The sequence below is a fragment of the Ciconia boyciana genome, chromosome 10, assembly GCF_034638445.1.
Source record: "Ciconia boyciana chromosome 10, ASM3463844v1, whole genome shotgun sequence".
Lineage (NCBI taxonomy): Eukaryota > Metazoa > Chordata > Aves > Ciconiiformes > Ciconiidae > Ciconia > Ciconia boyciana.
Window position 1 is genome coordinate 40595128 of NC_132943.1, and position 23616 is coordinate 40618743.

The following is a 23616-nucleotide window of genomic DNA, read 5'->3' on the forward strand; positions in this document are numbered from 1 at the left end:
ATGCCATAGGAGAAATACAAGCTGCATAGAAGTCTAATACATTTATTCTTCCTCTAGAAGGGATCCCCGCCCCCCCATCCCCAGAACTCACTGCTGATTTCTCATGGAATATGTATTATTTTCTCCATAATATATCACTGTAGGTAGTGTCAGAAACTCTGCATCTCTTCCTTTATTCTTCTCTGCCTTTATTATTTGGTATAGGTATAAATGGAGTTTGTACACTGGAGAGTGTATTTGTCCCTGCTGCTTTGCAGACCAAATATGTGAATCCTGTTCAAGTAGAATACGAGAACAAGGCAAGAGGAATTTTTTTCTCTTTCACCAGAAAATTCAATAATTATTGCTGCTGTTGTGGTATTTCTCATAGAGCAACTCTTGAAATTCTCAGGTTGCTACTTCAGTTGGTATTACGGTCACTTTGCATTTCTCAAACAGTGTAAAGATACAAGATTCCAGCCCAGAATAGAGAAGGTTGTATTCATGGAAGGGATTTGAGAGGAAGGAGGCAAAGAGCTATTGCGGCGTATTAATAGGTATTGTCATCAGAGCTTACAAACATAAGATAAGAAAAACTGACAAGAAAATGACAGTGGAATATTTGAGGTGCTCATTAGGCAATTTCTATTTATGGATCATAGAAACAGACTGAATAGAAGGTCATTTAATAATAATCCTGGACATAAAGCACAACAAGTTAAAATGAAGCCAGTCAAGACTCATTATTCTTAAATGCGTTGGTTTGTAAGAATATTTGATATCCAAATATGAATAATTCAAAAAGAGGAAAAAATATTGAAATACAAACAAAAGTGAAAAACTCAGTGGAAAAATAGATTTCTGCTTTGTTTTGTTTTCAATAAATCCTGCAAGGAACTTTGTCTTGCAAATGTCTCGGAAATCTCCTGTTCATAGCAAATTAACAGAATTATAAAAGAATTTTTCTTTGATAAACTTATGGAAAAAGCCTGCTCAATTTTCATTCATCAGCACTGTTTTTCAGCTTTGGATAATTTTGCTAAGATAGGAAAGACCTTTTGTGAAAAGAAAACATTGTATATGGCATTTTGTTGTGTATTTATTCTGTGGAATTGTTTCCCTATTCAGTAAGAAATCGTGCAGATTTTAGATACGTGCCCACATTGAAGCATCACTTGAAGTGGTGAAATCACTGTGAAGATGCTATCTTCCTCTAAATACTGAATGATATGAAATGTTCCCTCCCGAAAGAAGATGAATGATTTTCTCCCATTAATTTGGAACAGAATATTTTCTCACCTCTGTGAGATCAATTAGCATTAAGGAGTACATTTAAGATAATTTTAATGAAACATGAAAATCATACTTCAGTTTGTTTTCTCATAAATTAGATTCATATTATTAATCACATCTTGCTCTTCAATCATTAACTTTAGGCAGCTCTTTATTATTAAAGATAATGGATGCAGAGAACTGTAAGTCAAAGCGGTGCAAGTTGAATGGACAATGAGCTCTGGATTTGGGGCAGAATGGAACATAAATCTTTGTAATTACTAAGCTGAAGCTATAATGCAGCCTTCAGACTTTCGAAACACATGACATTACTTTTTTCTTTTTTTTTTTTTTCCTTTTTTCCCTGGATAACATAGGGTCAGATCTAGTGGTTCAGAAAAATCTACAGCGCATTGACTGTAATTTTAAAACAGATATATGTTGCCTATAGGGAAATGGGAACACAGAAGGATGAATGGTATTTAGATTATTATGGCTCTTGCCAAACATTCTGGGAGAAAATACAGAATTGGTGTTGGATTTGGATGGGAACTATCCTCATACTGTGCCAGACTCCCTGTAGATAAGATGTATGAGACTGAGGCTGCAATTCATTGTAGGAATTTCTTGCCAGTAAAGCTGATGGCTCTCGTGCCAAGATAAGCTGCAGAATTTATTTCTCTTTATGCCAGTTTCATAGAAAGACAAGCATATTCTGGCTTTTCACCAGAATATTTTCTCGCTGACACATCAGAGTGAGCATCTCTACTCATGAATTGCAAAGTGTGTCCAATGAAAAATGTGAGAGGTGCAAAAGAACATGAGACCCCAAGAGTACAAGTTCACCTGCCTGGGTTAATTCTTCTCATGATAAGCGGTCTGCCACTCATCTGCATCTCCCACGTTCTGATGAGTAATTTCTTGGGGCTAGTCAGATTTGTCTGGATAACATTTGAGCCAAGCTGAATCTTTGCTCTTTCTGAGACAGATAAAATGCCAAATATTTATACACTTAAATAATTAAATAGAGGGAAAAAAGGTACTCAGATTTTTCATTCTCCTTGTTTGAAACTTATTGATTTAGTAACTATCTCATCTGCTTTCTGATTTTTGAAATGTCAGGTTCTATAACTGGATATTTCATTTTTTAAAAAGTTGTGCAGTGACTGTCATTTAGAAGTCAGCATTCACTAGCAATGCCCAAAGGAAAGTGTCCGACAAGGATTTGGGAAGGCTTGTGTGTGTACTTAACTGGACGGTCCTGCTCACATCAGTGATGCTATTCTTGTGAATAAAGTTCAGCATGTGCACAGCTCTGTAAAAAGTTAGATTCACACAAAGCTCTATTTTTCTATTTGATTTTGTGAAATACTAAGCATTTGAGATATTGTTTGATAATTGTTGTCCATTTTGGTCTCTACTGATCATTGATATTCAAGTGCTTGTAGTTTCATTTTTTGATTATCCAGGATATATTCCTGATTTGATGCAGTGTAGCCCAGTGATTTAAGATGAGCCCTATTTTTCTGCATTCCTTCTGCAGAAGACTGCTGGCATATAACACAAATGAAAGGATCCCATTCCCACCCCACTATTGAACTAGTATCCCTGACATCCAGACAAGAAGGCGTCAAGCCTGTCAGCTTTTTACTATTTGGGTCAAAGATGACTTAAATAGGGGTAAGATGGCGCAGTGGAACAGTGACCAGATGCAAGTTCTAGCTCTGTGCATCAAATTTTAGCCTTGACAGTAATTTGTGCGCTGAACAGCACAATCAAAAGGTAGAAGCTCTGAGGTAGTGTGGTCTTTGATGACTAATGCAGGCACCAATGTCAGAGGAAAAAGGAAAAAAACAGAACGAGATTGTCCAAAATCCTGCCTTAACAGCAGCAAATATCTCCCAGTAATAACTCGTTCTCATCAAGCCAGAACCTGGCTGTGGCCATCATACTCCTCAAAGACTGCTGTAAAGTTTCCCTGTGCCCCAAAGCGAGGGAGGGGAGTGAGAATCCAGGCAGAGCCTCCTTTCAGGCTCATGCAGGAGTATCTCTTCATGGGCGTGAAGAAATTGGTTCTCTCAGCCCCTGGAAATGGTTCATGAGCGTGGTACAGCCACACTTTATATAGTAGGGCAGGCTGGACTTCTAGGGCCACAATACATTCAGAGAAAGACATTAGGAAGAAGTCGTCAGTGAAAAGAGTGAGAGGCCGCTGGGTGTTCCTTTAGGGCAGAGTTCTTTTCTTTAAATGTGGCATTGGATTAAAAAAGGGTCTTATGTACAGCCCTTTTAAAAGTGTTATTTCCTAATAAATTGAGGCTTCTGTACTCATGATGTCTGCTTATCATTTTCTGCTAATGGCTTTTGAATGTTAGCCAAGGTTGGAAAGAGTTTAAGTTTCCACGCAATTAGGTCTCTGGGCAACAGCCGGGAAACCCAAATGAATGCCTCATCTGGTAGGAGAAGGAGCAGTGGGTGCTCAGCCCTGCTGTCAGGCACCACCTTCCCTGGTCCACAGCAACCCCACCACCCTTGTTCTACAGAGGTAAGATACTGCCTGGGACTTTTCTTTCTTGGCTTTTCATGACCTACCCCACAGACTTTTAGATCCTGAAATGATCTGTCTGTGAGTGCAAAGAAATAGCACAGTAAATCCCCCAGAATTTGGGGTGGTGTAATTTGCATTTTTGTGGTCTTGTAAAGGCATCCACTTTCAGGCATACAGATCATTTAAGGACAGTGGCGATTTAAAAGGGCTTTTCACCCTGTGTCCTGCCAGAGAATAAATACTTACGTACACCAGTTTTTGAGCTCTCTGCTAAGGTTGCCAGCTGCGGTGCGGCATTTTAATGATGAGGGCTTAGCTGCTTACATGTTTCATATGGAGGTAGAGTAATTACAACAATGCTGATCTAAGCGCCAGTCTTGCCATTTTTTCCTTCACAATACAGCCCATCTCCCCCACTGTGTGATGTCTACGGCATGGGACAACCCTGCTGGGGTTCCTGTTGCAACGGGATTGTGCCTGAAAGCTAGTTAACTCTTACTTGATTAAATTCAGTGGAATTGTTCCAAACCAGTAATTTCCTTAGATAACCATTTGTCTTTCTTCTAATGTAATTACCTTTTAGACCACTTATTTTTCTATTTTGATTTTGTCAGAATTTAGTAATTTTCAAATTTGTACTTCCCTAAAATAATCTGCTCTATTTTTATTTCTTCCAGTGAAATATAAACTATCTTTTAGACTACTTGTTTTCCAACATGGATTTTGTCAGAACCTTCTTGTCAGTAGCTTTAAAGTATGTGGGAACACCCAGATCTTTGTCGGGATGCTGCCTGTCTGTGGTGGGGGCTTTTATGCCTGTGTTCATTTGGAATGAGCATTCACGAGGCAAATTCAGGAAAAATGTCAGAGTATTTAAGGATCAGGCGTATGAGACAGGCACAGAGCAGCCAAAGGGAGTTATTGTGAAAGCCGATCTGCTCGTCTTTACGTGTTTTGGCCTAGTCCAGTTGATTTATGCCCAAGTAAACACCTTAGACACAAAATTATCAGTCAGACTATCCTCAGGGTATTGGATTTGTCAGCTTTATTTGAACCCTTTTGAACTCCCAAGGAATGAATTCAAGAGCTGAGTGGATAGACAGGATGGGTCATTTAAAAAAATCTTTGACAGGCAGTTTATGGGTCAAGTCAATCCTCTTCAAAAGTAGGTCAAAGATTGAAGTCGTCAGTATTGGAGACAGAGAGCTCTTCCATGCAAACTTTGAATCTCTTAGCATAATTGAATTATTTTGCTGTAAATAAGGGACGTGCAAGGGTAAGTCCAGTTCCTGGCACAAAGTGTAACAAATTTTGTGTTCCTGATTCTGTCCTACATATTTGTAAATAATGGGTTCATATTTTAAAGCTCCCTGTCTTAATATGAAAAGGAATTTATGTGTCACAGTAAAATATGAAATCAAGAACAAATAGCTATGAATACGGATTATGTTTTCTCCGAGAAGTAATATCATGAAAGACAAAAGTAAAACTTGAGGAGGTTTATGTTAAATCTGTTTGGGATACTTTCCTAGAGACTTAGGGCCAATTTTTTCAAAACCCAAAATATGGCTGAGGAAAAATGTCTTAATTTCTTTCTAATCTTCAAAAATAATTGGAAAAAAAGCTTGATATGCTCACTGTCATTTTTAGAAAAGCTACATTCTGACTTTCCTCCAAAACAGCTGCTATGGAAAAAGGCGGATTAAAATAAAGTATTTCAAATAATGAGCATATAAAACTGTAATTTGGATCACTTGACCCCAATGCAAGCAAGAAGGTATCCTACATTCATGTTTTGCTCTGGGTTCTTTTTTTCTTCTTCCTTCGAGGCAGGAAAAGCATTACCCTTCAAACTGTATTTGGCTGTTGTCCCAGGAATAACCCTCAGACTGGAACTATGACAGGTCTTTCATTTGGCCTGCCACTACTGACTTGTCCCTCCTTTTTCTTGCCTTCCTGACTTTGCTCCCAAATCAAAGCATTAAACCCAAAGTTTAACAAACTGTATAATCAGTTGATCTCATGGGCTTCTTTCCCTGTTAAACGAGGTTTAAATTAGACTCTAAACATTTTAGATCAGACAAGTTAACTTGTTCTGCAAAGCTCCAGGTGAATTAGTGGCTCTTAAGAGGTTATAATTATTGTTTTATTAAGCTGTTCCTGTTCATTGACATGCCTGGGCCCGTCCACTGGATGTCAGAGTCCTTTTGCCAGCAGGAAGGCAGGCCCTTTTAACATGTTGTCTTCCTCTGCCTTGTCTCCACAATGTAGAAAAGCTCATTCTTACTTCATTTCAAGGAGAAGTCTCTGAGAAGACAAGACAGTTCTGTATGTTAAAGCTTAATATCCAGCTTGGCTCCTAATTCATGTGAAAGGTATAAATGGCTTTATCTTGCCAGTGCTGTAGTTATTTAGTTAAAGTAACAGCTTGTCATCATGGTGTTCACAGTCATTTAAGCTGCTGCTAGAGAAGAGAGCAACAGGGTCCTCTGCAGCCTGTTGCTTTCGTTCCTGTACAGTCGTGGTTTCCCCAGGGAATCTGCCTGAGTTTCCTCCTGTAGCTAGAAGTGCCATTGCACCCTTCAGGCAAGGCTTCTTGCAGTGCAGCCTGGCCTGGTTTTAACTTGCCGTGTATCTTTGAGCGAGGCTTGGTGCCTTTCCCATGGTCAGTGCCGTCCTCTGATCCGTCCCTAGCAAGCTATGGAAGTACCTGCCTTTGAATTCCCGTTTGCTGCCAAGCTCACAAACCACCCAGCGCACTCGATTGCCTGCCTGCCTCCCTCCCTCCCTCCCTCCTAGCAGGTCACTGCAGCCACCCTTCCCCTCTGCAAGCTTTTGTGCCTTTCACCAAAGCTTCTGTTGTGTTCAAGGCTCTCTTTCATCCGTGTGCTGTCTTTCCCTCGCACTCCCCGGGATGGTCCCCCCTAGTCTAATGATGGGTGATGGGGAGGTACGTTTGGCCGTGTGTGTCTCAGCGCACTAGTTTCTATTTACTCCTGCCTTACCAGCTCGGGGGCTGCTTCTGGGCAAGGTGTTCTGGAGTGATGTAGTCATGTGAAACACATGCCTATAATTACAAATTAGGGACATCCATATTCCAGGCAGCAGGCCGCGCAATTCACAGCTCCGCTGACAGCTCCCAGTGATGTATCGCTGACGCTGATGCGTTGTAAACTCGCAAGGGCAGGCAGAGAGGCAACAGTGGAATGGGGGAGGGTATTAATTCACTACCGATTGAATCAGACTTCATCAATTGTAAAATTAGAGTGGATCAGGTTTCAGTTGCTGCTGGTTATCTTAGAATATTAGTAGTAATTAGAGAGCTATAAATAGATAAATTTAAAATATTTGAAGTTCTAGCCAGAGGAGAAGTCTGGCTATAGATTTCAGTAAACACTTAGACAGCATGGCTCCTGGCGTGCCGTACAGGGAGTGGGTTCTGTCGGAGTGTGCGGTGTGATGGCATTTGGCTGTGTCACTGATTCTTTAGAAATGAAGTGAGAGAAGCAGGCTGTATTCCTGTCTGGGCAGCAAATAGATTGACCTGAATCTGAACTTCCCACCAGCTGCCTGTGTATATCTATAATGTGTGTGCATGATATATTGCAGTAAGTATGAATTTAATTTTTATGTCGCCAATGTCACTTTGAAACAAAATGGGAGTAAAGTTCTTTCAAAGGCTTTGGGAAAGGCCTGACTGCAGAATAACATTTGCATTGACTTCTTAGTCCTAAAACTCTAATTAAATTATTGATTATGAAGCTGGCTGCTTTCTTAATAGTTCCTAATGTAACAATTAAAGCAAAGTAAGTAATTAAAAATGAAAAGATCGGTCCACAAGTACAATCTTCAAAAGGTCATTTTCAACTTAATTGCTTTTTTGAAAGAGGCAAGAATAAAACAAATGAGTCATTAGTAAAAAAGCAATTTAGTGTGTATATGTGTGTAATAATGTTCCTACCAGATTACCACTGGCCACACAATACCTAAATTAATTAAAAATAATAGCTGAATTTACTTAGTTGATATTATATTAACACCTCTCTTCCCAGACCAGGCCTCCTTTGTGTGAAGTGCAGTAGAAGGTATATACCAGCAGAAGGTATATAGCCATAGCATGCTTCTACTCTGAACAGCTGGTAACCACGGCAGAAGCCAGAAGGTTCAGCCAAGAGAGTGCGAAATTTCAGTGAAACTATTATGTTATTATTTAACATCATAAACAATGCTTTGTACTACACACACCATTTATTAGCAACTTTTTTTGTAGGCCTGAGAAGTAAGGGGAAATTTTTAGGGGTCAGTCAAGTTGGCCCATGGATATTTATAAGTGCGAAAGGTACCAGGGAGGAAAGCACAAAGGTGTTTGCCAGAAAATTTTTAAAAGACCACTTAACACTCTCGCCTTTGACAGAGCAGAAGTGAGAGGTGACACCGGAGGATTTAAGAACTGATAGAAAGTTTGGAATCTACAAGCAAAAAGTAGTCACTCGTAAGCAAGATACACAGCCAGGCACTGTTCACCTTCCCCTGGAAAGAGAACTACTGAGTTTCATGCTGATTGTCTTCTGTACTGCGGGCTTTTCACAAAGTGCTCATAATGTTACATGAAATAAAAGCAGTCACAGCTTTTGCATCATCTCTGAAATGTAGCTATTGTGTCCTGACCAGCCTGGGAAGGAAACACATTTGAGATGAAACCTCTGTTACAAATACTTTACCCTCTGCCACAGATCTTTCAGTATAGAATGTCTAGCTTACACATCACTGTAAAAGTAGCTAATTGGTGCAATAGTTCACAGGTATGAAGACAGCCTGTTCTGGAGCCTGTTATAAATGTAGTTCAGTATCACCATACTGCTTGCACATGCAAGGTAATCAGAAATTAGCCAAACTTTGAAGCATGAATGTGGAAATTTGCTAAGCAAACACCTGCCTTATTCAGCACCTCCTGTGCCTGTAGAACATGTGTATTCCTGTGCACAGGGAAATTCATTAAACCATGGGAGACAGAATTCAGCTAAGCATGTACATCAAAGAAGTCCATGTCAGGGGTATCTGGGAGTCATCTAATATTGTGAGCTTTATAGACATTTGGGGAACGGAGCTCCCATGAATAGTTACTGTGCACAGCAACTGTAAACACCTTCTCTAGACAGTAATTGTCGTGCTTGCTACAGTTAGATTCTGCTTCAACACATTTACTAGAACCAAATCCTATTCTTGATGAGGCAGTGGGGGGAAAAATTACTATGCCGTTCAGGTTGTATGAGAAATAGATACATCTGTTAGTCTGTTAAGTTAAAGGCATTACATCTTAAATACTCTTTTTTCTTTCCACAATTAATTGTGGAATCTTCTTGCCTCACATATTGAGCAAAGCAGATTATAGACGTGAACTTTTTGTGAAAGGTCCTCTTAGTGGATCAGCATGTCCGCCTTTCCACCTGCATGCCTACGATGCTCTGCCATGTTATGCCGAAGAAAAGGAGTGGGTAGTTTGTTACCTTTCCTTTTTTCGGGATTTCTCACAAGCTGTTTTTATGTGCTACTAAGTACAGAGCTGCTGTTCTGTCAAGTTGAAGTAAGGTGTCTGGACACACTTGTCTACACAGAATGTGCTATGAAGGGTTTTCACTTTTCAAATTCAAACATTATACTAGATTCCCTACTCCAAGCATGAGCTGTTATATATCAAACCATATATGCCACTGTCCCTTCCCAGACATAGCTGCAAGAACTTAAGTTTCAGAAGTCTGATGATGTGGTGACTACGGCTATGCATTCTCAAAAAGATCTATTAAAAAAAACCAAACCCCAAACCTTACAAATCAATTTCCTTTCTACTAACAATAACATTGTGAAGTAAGTAATATATTTTCAATAAATAGCTTTCCAGTTTGGTAAATACCGAATCAAAACATTGGTGGTGAATCAGTTTGTTGCTTTGTATAGTTTACTCCCTTCTAACCGCTACTGCTTGTGTATAGATTTATTCCCATTCTGGTTCCCCACAGCCTCGGTGGGTGGCTTCTTTAGACTTCCCATTCACACGTCCTTGTCATAATAGCAAAAGAGATACTGTCTGGGAAACGACTTGAACTGAAAAACAGTCAGGCCTTTGGGATGACTTCAGCTGTGTGTTCAAAAAACTGGAATTTCAGAGCTTGCAAGGTATTTGTTTAAAAAATATTTTATTGTTGCTTCAAGAAAGCTTAAGTAGTCAGTTTTAAGTGTCATCTGCAAAATAGTTGAGGGTCCTAGTGTTGAAGGAAAAGCTGTAGGCTATCAAATTGGTTTTGAGTAGGATGCCCCATGCAGCGTCGATGGATAGTGAAAGTTTGCAGTGGTAATTCGTATTTCAAACATTTCCCATATGACAGAATTTTTGTAGTACGTATTTAAAGTACAGAGAATTGCCAGGCAGACACAGGTTTGAAACAGTTTTATGTTCTGATACCTCCAAGGCAACAGCACGGAGAGGTGGTGTTCACATTTTGTGATCTAAGGCCAAAATCCAACTCTTTGATTATAATTGAATTCAGCTTCCTACATTTATAACCATGATAAATAGTTGAGGACATTTTATGTTAAGAGGCAGCGTGGTTGGTCTAATATGAAACTGATATGAAATTTGGGAGATGATGCTTCTCTTCCTCACACAGCCAGGAATTTGCTTATGAGTAGCAGGCATAGCACTTCACCTCTTTTCCATCTACCCTTTCATCCTTCGTTGTTGATGTAGACTGCAGCATAGGGCGTGAAAAAAACACATTAAAAAGTAAAAGTCTTGCCATCTCACCGTGTGCTGTACTAATAATCTAAAGATGATTCAGCTGAAGTCCTAAAATATGAATATATTCAATTCTCTCCGGAATCTTTTTCTCCACTCGTGTCTTTTGGGTTATTCTGTAGAAAGAAGTAAATTGATGCAAATGAGAGGTAGACCTGATTGCTAAAATGGTGGAGGTGGAATGAAAAATTGTTGTCCTGAGAAGGAGCTTCAGGTGTTGTACACTACTGATGTGGACGTGGGGAGGCATTAGCATGGGCTATTGGAGAGGAGAAGCAATGAGGCAGCACCTAATTTGTGTTGTATGGTTCTATTTAAAATTGCTCCAGTAGACTACCCTGATGGGATTTCATATTGCCTATAGAACTAGGAGTGCATGTTCTTTTGTTGTCTTTCAGACGAGGTAATGTGACAGCATTGTAATTGTGAAATTGTCAAAACTAGTAGTGACTCACTTTGTGGAGACCTGTCTGTGCTGGTACCCTGAGAACCCAAGTGTCCCCACTCTGCAGCAATGAATACAAGGCAGTGCTAATTGCATGCTGTAATTTATGTGAAGCAACTAAAAGAGATCTGTCTTTGTCACCGTGCTGGTCTGCACTTTCCTAACAACAGGACGGTATCTCAGTCAGTGGGGTGAATTGCTGTGTCATTCTAGTTAACCGCCAGGTTTTCTTGTATCGTAACGTTTGCCCAGGCTCTTCGTCTGGAGGCAAGCTCCTCCTCAGAGTGCTGTGGGATCGCTTACAGAATTTCTTCTGTGTGTTTTCTCCTCCTGTGTTTAATGGTATCTCCTTTGTTTTCGTAGAACAATTAGACATACCTCAAGGATGCACGTTTATCAAAGCAGTCAGCACGCAATTCCTCGTCCCTACCATAAATCCCAGCCACACACACTATCCCATGCCAAATCCAATCGTGAGTGCACTAATCCCTTCACAAATGCTATGTTTGGATGCTTTGTGTCCTGCTTTCCTGGCAGGCTGAGCTCCATCAGCTTCTTTTCAGGAGTGCAATCTCAGAGTCCCTCTTGATTGTAGGTGATTTCAGAGCTAGGGCAGAAAAACAAGCTTCAGCAGCAGCTATGTTGTCTCTCAAGTTCAGATTTCTGGCAATAGTTTGCTGCAGCACTACTAAAATTAATTGTTTCAGGACCTAAAGTGTCCTGGCACCAACACAGGAGGAATGAAACGCTGCCAAAAAGGTACCACCAGTTGATCCCCTGAGAACTGACTGTTCCTGCATCACTCAGCGTGGTTTTCAGGACAGAAAGGATTTACCAGTAAACACTGGTTTTATAGTTTATTTAGCTTTTCATTTTTTCTAAAAATAAATATGTAATTATTGCATTCCTGTTTTCCCTCTTTGCTGGCTCAAGCCTAGCTTCTCTGCCTCCAAGTGGGTTTCAGGCCAGTGTTTTGCAAATGATAGTATTTTACATGCCAGTCCCTTGCTCAGCTGATTGTTTCTTTCTCCTGTCTCTCTCCTCAAAAATGTTTTATAGAGAAGCAATAATCTTTCAAAAAGACGACATTTATCACACACAGATTGGAAACACTGGGACAAAACTGATAGGCGAGATGCAAAATTTAGCAATGTGACAAAGCCTTTGTACGTAATCTTCCCCTGTTGGTGACTAGAATAAATAACAATGGTCCAATTTTCCAGTGTGAACAAGCTCGGCTCAGCACGGGGAAGGAGGTAGTTGGTGATGTATGCTGATATGACCGTGCCACAGTCCTTTTGTTTAAATGTCTCCTATTTTATATCAGGTTTGTGCAAAAGCAACAAAGAGTTGCTTTAGCAAGAAGCCACAGAAGAGCAGGAGTGGTCAGGACTAAAGTAAGGCCAGGTGGGACCCTCTGCACATTGCACTCCAAGATCTACCTCAATCCTGCTGCCAAACCCATCCCCCTTTCCAGACCCATCCAGTAATGGCAGGCAACTGGTTTTACTAGTTGAGGTGGAACCCTAGAAAGTTGACTCTGGGACTCGATGCTTTTTGGAAATGCAGGCAGCATGTCCACGTGTCTCAGAGCCTGTGCCTGAGGAAGTATGCAACCTCTTGACAAATGCCCTTGTGTTGACTCTGCTTGCCATTTATGTTGAAGTTTATAATTGTGACAATTACAGACTTCTGTAATTTTTCTTTTGTTTTCCTTCTGTGTTTAGTGAAAACTTGCATAGAGTCACACAGTTTATATTTTAACCCTGATCCCAACCGTGTTAGTCCTGGCCGTTGTGTGCTCTCCTTTGGTTAAGTAAGAAATGGAGAGACCTGCCCTCACTGGCTCTGCAGCATTTGGGAGACCTCATGAACGTGCCTTGCCAGGCATGGTCTCCCACCAACCCCCAAATTGTCTCTGTGGCTCTCCCGCAGTGCCACCATCACAGAGAAGGGCTGTGGGATAACTTAGACCTTTTCACAAAAGAGACTTGGGGCCCAAGTATTTTATTTTCCACAGTCAAAGTGTTAATAGGTTTTGGTCATATTTGTAGTGAGTATAATTTGAATTTCAAAAAATGTGAAGTTCGTAGGAAATAGGATAGGAAATGCAAGATACTTTGGGGGGGGGGGAGAACCTCCCCCCCCCCCGTTTTATCCTGGGAAAAACGTGTAACATATTTGAATAATTTTGGTTTAGGTGTGGGGGTTTTTGTGAATTTGGTTCCTTCTAAAATCTTTCCTTTCCAAATCTGGAAAATGGATTTTGCAAGGTCTACTATGGATTTGCAGAGCATTCCCATTTTTGGTTCCTATTTAATCATGTTATTAAAAATTAGCCCTTTGTCAGTTCCTCCCTGAATAATGCAGAGCCTCATGTCTCAAATTCCCCCCGCCACCGACAGCAGCAGACACGACCCATGCTGATGAAGTTCAGCTGGATTCAGCTGAGCCCGGGCTGGGAGAGGGCTGACATTCCCCCATGGGGGACTGCCTTTCTGGGGCTGGCTGAGGACACCCCGCAGCTGATCAACCTTAAGGGCACGTACGCACTCCTCTCCAGTACAGCCTTTCTGAGACCTGACATCAGGGCACATAACATCTTTGGAGCTTGAGGGCTTTATTTTAGAAGAATAATTGTCCTACTTTAAATAGAGCGGCTTTGCAGTGGCTAAGACTGATTTTTTGTGTGTGTGTGACATTGCTTTGTTATTACTTTTGGGTTTTGTTTGTTTGGTTTTTTAAATCCAGAAACTACTCTTTCTCTGGAGAAAAAATGCACATATTGTTATCAAGATTTTATTTTTAATTTAGATCCTAGTGTTTCCGGTAGAGTGTGACTTGCTATAAATGGGAGTTAAACAATTGTTGAACACATACCTGCAAGTTAAAAAGTGTGTGTCTACGAGTGTGGGGGGAGTATGTGTGCACACATTTTTCTAGACGTGTTTTGCTCTCTCAGAAACATTAATTAGTAGTCAAGAGTAAATAGTTGTATTAAACCTAAAATGATAAATATGTTTTTATTTGACACTGCATAATAACTAAAAAACCAGTAAATAGTGTCTACTAGTGTAATGTTCAAAAATGGGTTGGTTTTGTGATGACGTCCCATAACTGCCTGCGATTTGACTTAGACGTGCTACTTTTGAAAAGTTTGGTTATTAAACAAATTAATGAAGCAACTTATACTACTTACTGGTTGCACTCAACATTAGCAAGTGGATTGCATTTCCTAATTAGCATGTAAGGAAATGGATAATAAAGCTTTTCCCTAAAAATATGTATTGCCAATTTTCACACCTTTATTCCAAATTTTCTCATTTTTAACCTGCCAAAATGAAATAAATTTCTGTTGGGGGTATGAAAAAAGTAATTACTTTCCTTCTCCTTTAACTTCCTCTTAATTAACTTTTAATGTATGCTGTTACTCAGGGAGCATCCCTTAATACTAAATGTGTCTAAAACAGAAAAGACAGAGATTTAAATGATTTAGATAAACATCTGCCTAACATAGAGGCATAAAAATTACAGATTCAGAAAAACAGTGGCTTACTGCCAGCATTCGCAGACGAAAAACCCACAAAAAACTGTTTTATTTTTCTATAAATCTTCTTCCCTTGTGTATATGAGCTTAGAGGAAATGATCAAGCCTTCAGGTGCAGGTAACATGGATTGCAAATAGTGTCTAATAATATAAGCTTTCTGAATATCACCAAATTGCTCTGTGAGCATCACCAAATTACCAGAAATTTTGAAGGAGGACATGTTCTTTCTGGTATAAAATTCAGTGTTTTGACTTGTTCTAGAGCAGCCCTCTTCTTCTTAATTTAAGACAAGAAATGGAAAAAGAGTTGCGGTTTCTATCCATAGTTTCTGCCTACCTGACTATATAATGCTAATCCATACTGGTATTAAATAATTCTGTTTAGATAAATTAGTTCTGTCTTTAGCAATTTAGAACAATCTTCTAAAGTAATGTGCAGTAAGAGTGTATTAAAATAATTGCCTGCTATTTATTTTCAGCAATATTCAACTGTCAGAAATAGCATAATAAAAAGAAATATTTTGTCAGAATCTCAAGATTTCCAATAGTTGAATCAATAGAGTAAACACAATTATTATTGTATATAGTTTTCCAAATGATGATAGAGATTAAGGATGTGTTACAAACCTAAACACAAAATCTCTCTTAACGTGTTTGAAAATTATCTAATGAAAGAAAATTTAATCGTAAAATGCTGATTGACCCAAATATTTCTGTGGAAACATCTTTATTTTACAAGCTTTTCTTATATGCTAGGCAGCATCCCAGTGAAAGTTTTCTTCATCCCCTAGGAGGGAGCAGGGGGGGTTCAGTGCCAGCCCCCCGAAAAGGGCTTCTGAGGCGGGCAGAGCACAGACCTTGGAGTCTGCAGTCCTGGCATGGGCTGCACAAGAGAGCTGCTCTGCTGCTGAAGGCCTGGGCAGCCCGCGTATGTCTGACCGGAATTGATACTGTCAAAACATTGATCATAAATAGAAACTTGGATCCCCGTATCTTGTATTAGATGCATAAAATGAGTCATGCAGGCTTTTTTTTCTTTTTAATTTTTTTTCTTTTCACTTCTTGACTTCAGCATAATACTGTGCAGATGGAGATATACCAAAATGGAACAAACTTAAGTAAAAAACCACATCCTCCAGCATCTCACTGTGTTTCTCAAGAGCTGGAATGAGATGTGAAGGGACACGGTGTTAATTTCTTTAGCACGACACATCAAATCTCAGCTTCACTCTTTGCTGTATGAGCCATGCTGCTTTCATGGCCCTCTCACGCCCCGCTGGAAAGTGTTTCCTCTGCAGTCTTTAGCCCACTGCTGTGTGCTCTTGTATTATTACAAAAGCCCTACTCTCTGGCTGTAGTAATTCATCTGGTGGTAGAACATGACTAACTTGAACCGAGTCAAGTAGTCTACCTTACAGTAGCGGTGTCATAACTCAGAAGTGGCGCTTGTGATAGCCGGTGTACTTGAAAATTCATAGTGGATGTTTCACGCGGGGGAAATGCTGGTTCTGAGAGAGGTGTATCCACGTTTTCTACCCTAATATTGGATCTCTGAACAACAATAAAGTGACATCCTTCCTGGGAGGAAGTGGTTTTTTAATAATCAAACACATTTCTGAGATTTTGAAAAAAACTTTCTACTTGGATTAGGATGAAAAGTCAATAGTTTGAAAACTTTCTGTGTATCAATACATGGATAAAATCTCTGTTCTGAACAACCAAACTGTAGTGTCGCCAGAATTTTGAAATATTCTCCTTTGACAAGTTTGATCTATTTTTCAGTTTCTAAAAATACACTTAAATCTAAACTTGTTAACATTTTAGGACAGAAAGTTGTTTTGACTCAGTAAGCTAAAGCTTTTTAAAAGGTGATTTTCAACACCTCCGATATTTATTTTACCAAATGCATGTCAGTTGACTTACTTAAACTGACCTGTATCTTGATCAGGTATATTGTTTAAGAAGTCTTTATTTCCCCTCAACAAACATATTGTCAATACCTACCTCACTTGTTCCAGTTGGCAACACTTCTGTTGATAAGAGGACATGAATTAAGACAAGAAAGAAAGCATAAAACCGAGTAAAATCAGACCTGTGTGCTGGGTGTTCAGGACTGTTTTCATGTGAAAGCTCTGGAATAACTGTATTTTCCTGTGTGCTAATTCCTATTCCTATATTCTGCTTATTCCTATATTCTGCCTGTGTTTTCCTATGTTTTTTTCTCATTTCTTCTGGTGGGATTGGACTCCACCCATGATCTCCCTTATAAAATTAATGCACTGATGAGAAGCATCACATATGGCAGCCGTGGCTTCAGTGCCCGGCAGTGTGGGTGTACCCTGACGTATGGGGAGCTTTCTCTGGATGTTTTATATTGCGGCTGAGGGGCTACAATCATCTTTTGCCAGACTCTCTGTTACCTTCTCTCCTTATTGTGTGGATCCTATCGTACTAAACCCGACATACTGCTATGAGCAAAAGCAGTCAGAATGATACATGAGATGGCTTCAAGACAATAAAAATTAGGTAGACCTTGCTCCATTCTCTGTCAGCATTACTGTCCCATTTTTTGAGAAGAGGGATCTGGGTGTGAAAGAAAGGGAAGACAACAGCGTAGAGTAGAAAGATCATGTTTTACTTCCATATCGGGTAACTATGGATGGTGTAGGTTAGCAGTGAGAAAGATGATAGAAGGATAAAATTAAGTATAAATGAGAAATATGTACTAAGAAAGATGGAAGTAAAAGCAGTGAAAGAAGAGAAAGCAGTGGTGTCAGGAGGAAAAGAGGGCATAAAAGAGCTTAAGGAAAGGAAACGGCAAACAAAAAATCAGGACGTATTATATATTTTTGGTATCTGTTTTCTGCTCGGAAGCTTCTACCAAATAAAAGGCTCTATAATAGTGATTGATTTGTAATCTCTGGTGTCATTGCCCTCACTTCCCCCTAAAGCCATCTGGAGGCTGTCTGTAGACAGCCCATTGAAAAGTATGAATTGCAGCAAAGAAATTCTGCCTGGCAGAAAGAGGGATTGGTAATCAATTCCCTTCCTGCCAGGCAAGGCTGCTTTGCTCCCTTCACATTTGCTGTCTGGTATCCTGTCTGCAAAATGCCGTCAGAGATGGTACCCGGGGAGGAGCACAATGATACCAGGGATTACAAATCAATCATTCCCATTGTTGCTGGAGCCTGCCGTTGAACGCTGAAGACAGACAATGTGTCTTTTGTTCGATAATTTAGTTGTTTTTAAGGATGAACAAAAATTTGGGTGGCTTTTCAAGATTCACTGCTGTCTCTGGGCCAGTGGTGCCCAGGGGGTCGATGTCCAGCTGAAGGGTGCATGAGTGGTGGTAGTGCAGCCTGGCTGCCCAGGGCACGTGCCTGGGGGGAGTGGTGGCACAGGCGTGCTCCTGTGCGACTGCAGAACTCATTCTTTTCAAAGCCTGTGTTTTCCTATGTTTTCTCTCCTTTTTGTATGTCCAAGGAGCTGGGCAGACTGCATTTTGAGGAGAAACGTGCACTGTCTGCTTAGAAGTATGAACAGAAAAGGCTGGGACCCGTTTGTAATGAGGAAGGGCGGTACTGGAGGAGGTTTCGCAGCAGTAATATCCTCAGACAACAGAGCAAGGTTGTGGGAGGAGGAGAAAACAGCCCCACACTGAAAACCCAGAGGAGAACAGCTTTGGGGCAAAGTGCCAGACCGCTTGTAGCAAAGAGGCAGCACATTCCCGAGTGTGAGCTCTTCCCTGCTCTTGTGGCCAAGGTGCCAGGCAAGGGCCTTCAGCAGCTGAGGAGGAGGAGGAGGTTAAGGTATTGGGTAGGAGCACTGTCCTTGCACCCTGCTATGGCGCTCTGAGGTGGGATATGGGTGTTTAGCAGATGCCACGTAGCTGCACCGTACATGTTGCCCTGCCCCAGGCAGAGAGGGTGTGGGGAAGCACGGTGGCAGGCTGCAGGTGCTGGGGTGGGCATGTCCCACTGCTGCACAACTCGGGCAAGGCCCTCTCAGTGCTCCTGCTAGGGATACAAAAGGAATAAATAAAAATGTAAAAGAGGAATTACTAAAACTGTCCCTTGATAACTAAATGGTTGATCATAAATTGGAGTGTCTATGCAAATGAAGTAAATAATTAAAAACTCCAAGAACAGCACTGACTAGGTGGTTGATGGCTGGCAATTATAAAAGCTGAATTTTTAATATGCATACATCTAAGGAGCCAGTAAAAATTAGCTCCTAGACTAATGGACTTGCCTTTCTTCCAAGGCAGAATTTTAATGAGAGCATTATTTATAGCAGAGCTCAAGAACGCGCATTTTCTTGCTTAGTCTCGTTTCTTCTTTGCTGACACTTTATTCATTAACCTCTGAACTTCTTTAGAGAAGAATAATACTCTACAGAGCGGAGGGCAAAGATCACCTTGACCCCCTGAAATTAGTCATGGGTCATATATTGTTAAGAGAGCTACTTCTTCTAACAAATAATGTTTATAAAACCCCATTGGTGATATGTCCTCATTTCATGCTGGCTTCTGAGTCATTTATTTGCAGTTCAGCTCACTGAAGAGAAAATGAACATAACGTGTTATCTCATAGTGCAATGCTTCTTGTGCCATCTTGTCTCGTACAGTGGGTAGATATACATCCCGATGGGACCTGAGATGCTATTCTGGCCATATATTCTTACTGTGGATAAGAGGTGCTTTGCGTGTGGCTTGAAGACATGCAAGGGCAGGAATTTATTTTTGAGCTCAGACACTAGCTCTGCCATGTCATTGCAGTGACCCTCCTGTACAGCAGCACGGCGCGCACAAAGGGCAAAGCCCTGCTACATCAGGGATCGCAAACCCCAGGCCAGCCTGTGCTGCTGTGGAGCGTCCGCTGGCTGGAGGGAGAGCCCAGGGCATCCTGCTTCCTGCTAACTCTCTGTGGGGAATCAGGGTGAGAAGGACACAGGCCCGGTGGAGCTAGCTGCCAACAAAACCAAAGTGCTTTGGTTGAGATTTTAAAGTTTTATTTGAAAATTTGCAGAAATGGAATGCAAGTTATAGGTAATTTGCATTTAAAGTGCTTCACGTGTTTTCCTTTTGAGCTTCTTTTTGTTAAATGCATATTTCTTCTAATTTAAAAAAAATGTTCTTGTCTTTCTTTCAATAATCAGGAAAGATCTGGCTTAAATTGAAAAACTGCAAAGCCAATAAAATTAATGAAACAGCTCTACTTCTCAGATCTAGGAATAACTACTATACTGTCCCTAGTGATGAAGGAGACAGGAAAGGAGAATGAGCAAAAAAGAAAACAGTGTTTTGTTGGGGCTTTATAATCAAATCACACTGAAATAATTTTTTTAAAAAAAATTAAAATGGCATTTCTCCTTCTAAAAAAAACATAACGGTGTCTTCTGAAAAGACAAACTTGTGGTTGTATTTCATTCTTTACCAATCAAAATCATGTGGTTGAAAATTTTGACCTGCAAAACATATGTAACAGGCCAGGGAGTCATGCTGATTGCTCACTGTATCTGAGAAATGGAATGAAATGTTTTGCCCTGCTCTGCTTAAACAGTGTCAGGATTCCTCCCACAGCTTTCAGCTGTGCATGCCAGGGTACTTCCTTTTCTCCGTGTTGTAAAATGGGCACTAATTCCATTCTCATTGGAGGGTAAGACTTCAACGGAGGCTCAATCTGTTCCAGGGTGTAAAATGCTGTGTAAGTAGTACTTTTTATTTATGACAGTTCTTATAACAATGTTCTTGAAATTTGGATGTTCAAATGATTGAACACTGAGAAGATTACTACATAAGAAGTAGCATTTAATTTGGTAGATGCCTGAACATTGTTATGGAGCAGGACTGTTGATGTGCATGTCTAATGCAGATAATTTTTTTTTAATTAATTTTAAAACTCTGGTTTTTGACAGTAATATCTGCTTTCTGAGATATGTCTATATATCTTAGGAAAGTATCAGATCTGTGTCTGACTCCGGTACTCTTTCATCTTGCTGAGTGCATGTGACAACACTCAGAGAGATAGAAGGGAGTTTGGGAATGTTTTTAACTTTCCATCACTGGAGCTGCAGGCAGGTTTGAGACACTAAGGTCAAGACTTTAGCAGGATACAAAAGTAAATGGACATTTGTATGCATAATGAGACCATACAATGTGTCAAACATAAAATGTATTTCATATATTTTTAATATGGATAGCAAGTTTAGACTTGAGAACATGAAGTGATATTTACGGACAGCATAACCACCTGTTCCATAAGAGAACCTTCCTCAGAAGTAGCTGGTTTTGTGCACAACTGGGTTGGAAAACTGGAGCGGGTGTACTGGGGCACAGCACTTCCCATGGTCTGGGAAGTTTCAGCTGGGGTAGAAAGGACTCTCTCTTATCCAATGTTAGTAGGTAGCGTGGGAGTGACCTGGAAAATGACCGTCAACCCTCGGCTGCGAATTCATGGCTCAAGTATTGTCTTGGTCATTTCACTTTCCTTTGCTGTCAGTTTACTGTCTGTATGAGGTGCATCAGCACTGTTGACTTCCCCTTTTAGGAAAACATCCACTGGGCAAAACCAGCCAAGGCAGCATTGCAGCGCCGTAGTAAATGACTGAATGAACTGAACTGCTGAAGTACTCCTCTGTTCTTTCCTTCCCTGTCCTAGTCCTGGCGGTGTAGCTCAGAGTTCAGTGGTGTAACTGTATGTGTACTGTGTCTGAACATGAAACTTCTCCACTAAGCCTACTAGATGTGCCCTAGTTTGCATTTATTTTCCAGTCTTTCTTCCCTGCACTTGGGTTTGCAGGTATTTCCTGAAAATGTACTTGTTTCACTCATTATACAAAGTTCCACTGAAATTCAAGCTTCCATAGGCTCTGTGAAAATCCCGGCCATTTTATCTAATGAAGAATAAGTAAGAAAGTGTCAACATTTTTCATTGCAGTTAATAGAAAGCTTTAGAAAACTAAACTTTGTAGGTGCTCCCTTCCATGTATGGTTAGTTCAAATTCTTGTGGTTTCCTCAGGTTCTGATATTCACCCAGAAGTGATAGCAGCTCCCACAGTCATTATTAGTCTGTGCAGAAACCCTGTGCCTTTGCACACAGCTCTCAGTGGGAACACGCTATAAATCCAGCTTCAGCGCTGGCCAGCTGTCTCAGCAGCCCCTTCAACAGCTTTGTATTCTGTGGCTCGATTCTTCATTGCCTGCAGGTTCACAAGTGTTAGGTGCTCCTGCTATATAAGAGTTTGTCCCCTAGCCCAAATTTGTCCCGTAGCCTACCTCAACCTCAATGTGGACTTGCTGTGTTGGCAGTAGCGTGCACAGGTTTTACTGAACACACCCCAATCTCCAAGACTGTCTCCAGAGAACCTTTCAGGAAGGAGCTGGGAACTGATCGCCTGACAGATGTCTACCCACCCATGGCTCTGCGCTGTACGCAGATGTGGTTTCTGTATGAAGTCCCTTCATCCACCAGTCAGTCAAGACACTGGCTGAAAGCTACTCTGCTCCTGTTTGAATTGGTGGCTTTTCAAGTTGTCTCTTGTATTTTATTTCTGCTCTGATTATTACATTTCTATTCATTCTGTCTTGAAAGACTCCTTGCCTATTGTAACTGCATGTCCTTTTTTTTTTTTCTTCTGTGAGGACTTAATTTACTTAGAAATACCAAATATATTACAGAATAAGTAAAAGTAGAAAGCTTTTCTTTTACCCTCAACTAGCTGAGGGCTTGGCAGCTACAGGGTCCAAAGCATCGGGAATATGAGGAAAGAAAAATAAAGTGACCTTCTATATTGTAAAATGTTGCAAACAGAAACATTTCGTATTTCCCCCACTGTCAATGTGTAAGCATTCAACAACAAATGAATACTGCCCAATGGTGAGTGGTTCTCTTTCTTCATTTTAATCTGTGCAGCTCATCGTGGTGGCAGGAGCACAGCAGTGTCGGGAAAAGGGAATTATTTTTACCAGGATTGTGTTGCCGCTGCCCCACCCTCTTTCCCAAAACAAATTCACAGGGGCTTTGACGCTTTAATTTTACTTCTTCAAGAGTCAGAACACAGACATTTGTTTTCTCCCCTGCTGCTTTGTATTCCTCCCTGGCTGCTCCTCCCATCATGTTGCTGAGGCTGTGTTCTTCTCTTGTTTGCTTCACGCTTTAATTTCCAGGGGCTTTGCTGTAGTGCTGAGGCTTCTCAGCATAGGAGGGTTACCTACCGTTCCCCGGGTGGAGGAGTTAGGAAGAAAAAAAGTCCCAATATCAGCTTCTGAGTGACAATGGTCTGTGTTAGAAACCCATCTATTCAATCACTGCATTGAACAAGGGGAGATTTTCATCAAAAGCAGCTCCCGGAGGGGTTGGTTACTTTGAAGGAAATACATTAATTAAAGTACTCTACAAAATCGCGGGTGAAGAAATGCATAGCATTTCAGATAGATTTTATGCTATGCTGAGCACTTTTTTGACCTTCATCTCCAAATGGTAAATGGAAATGCGGTTTTGAAAGCCTTCGTACGTACTGGTAGCACAACTCGATTGTTTCCTCTGCAGTTCTTCCTAGGGAAAAAAAAGCAGCAAAAATATGATACTGTTACCATATTTGCAGCTGAAGCTGTTTAGAGCCCAGGCAGACTAACATTAACAAATGATGATAATTAGGCTTGATTTGCATATTAAAATTGTCTTAATTAAACACTGATTCTGTAAACGTTTAAAGGCTGTAATCGATCTTTTGCAGGCTCTCTTGGTTATTTATATGATCTAATAAAGGCTAGAGGCTTTGTTAATGAGACCTCTATTTCCTAACTTGTATGTGTCAATGAGATTATTTCACCGACAATTACAGAGCAGACTGCCATTAATAACTCACAAAACCCGAGTGCTGGAATTCTTTTGTCTGAGGCTACGTACATGATGTAACTCCTTTAATGGGACCCTGCTGTTTACATTTTCTTTCTGCTCAGATAGGGGCCCATGCCACAACCCTTACTAGGGAAAAATCCCAGGAAAGATATTTCATGGGGAGTTTTTGT

The 23616-nt window shown here is 40.6% G+C and overlaps 1 protein-coding gene across 3 annotated transcripts in view; it reads left to right on the forward strand.

Annotated features, from left to right (window-relative positions):
• SPAG16 (sperm associated antigen 16) overlaps positions 1-23616 on the forward strand; it is a 419391-nt gene that overhangs the window by 258213 nt on the left and 137562 nt on the right. The gene's annotated exons all lie outside the window — the stretch shown is intronic.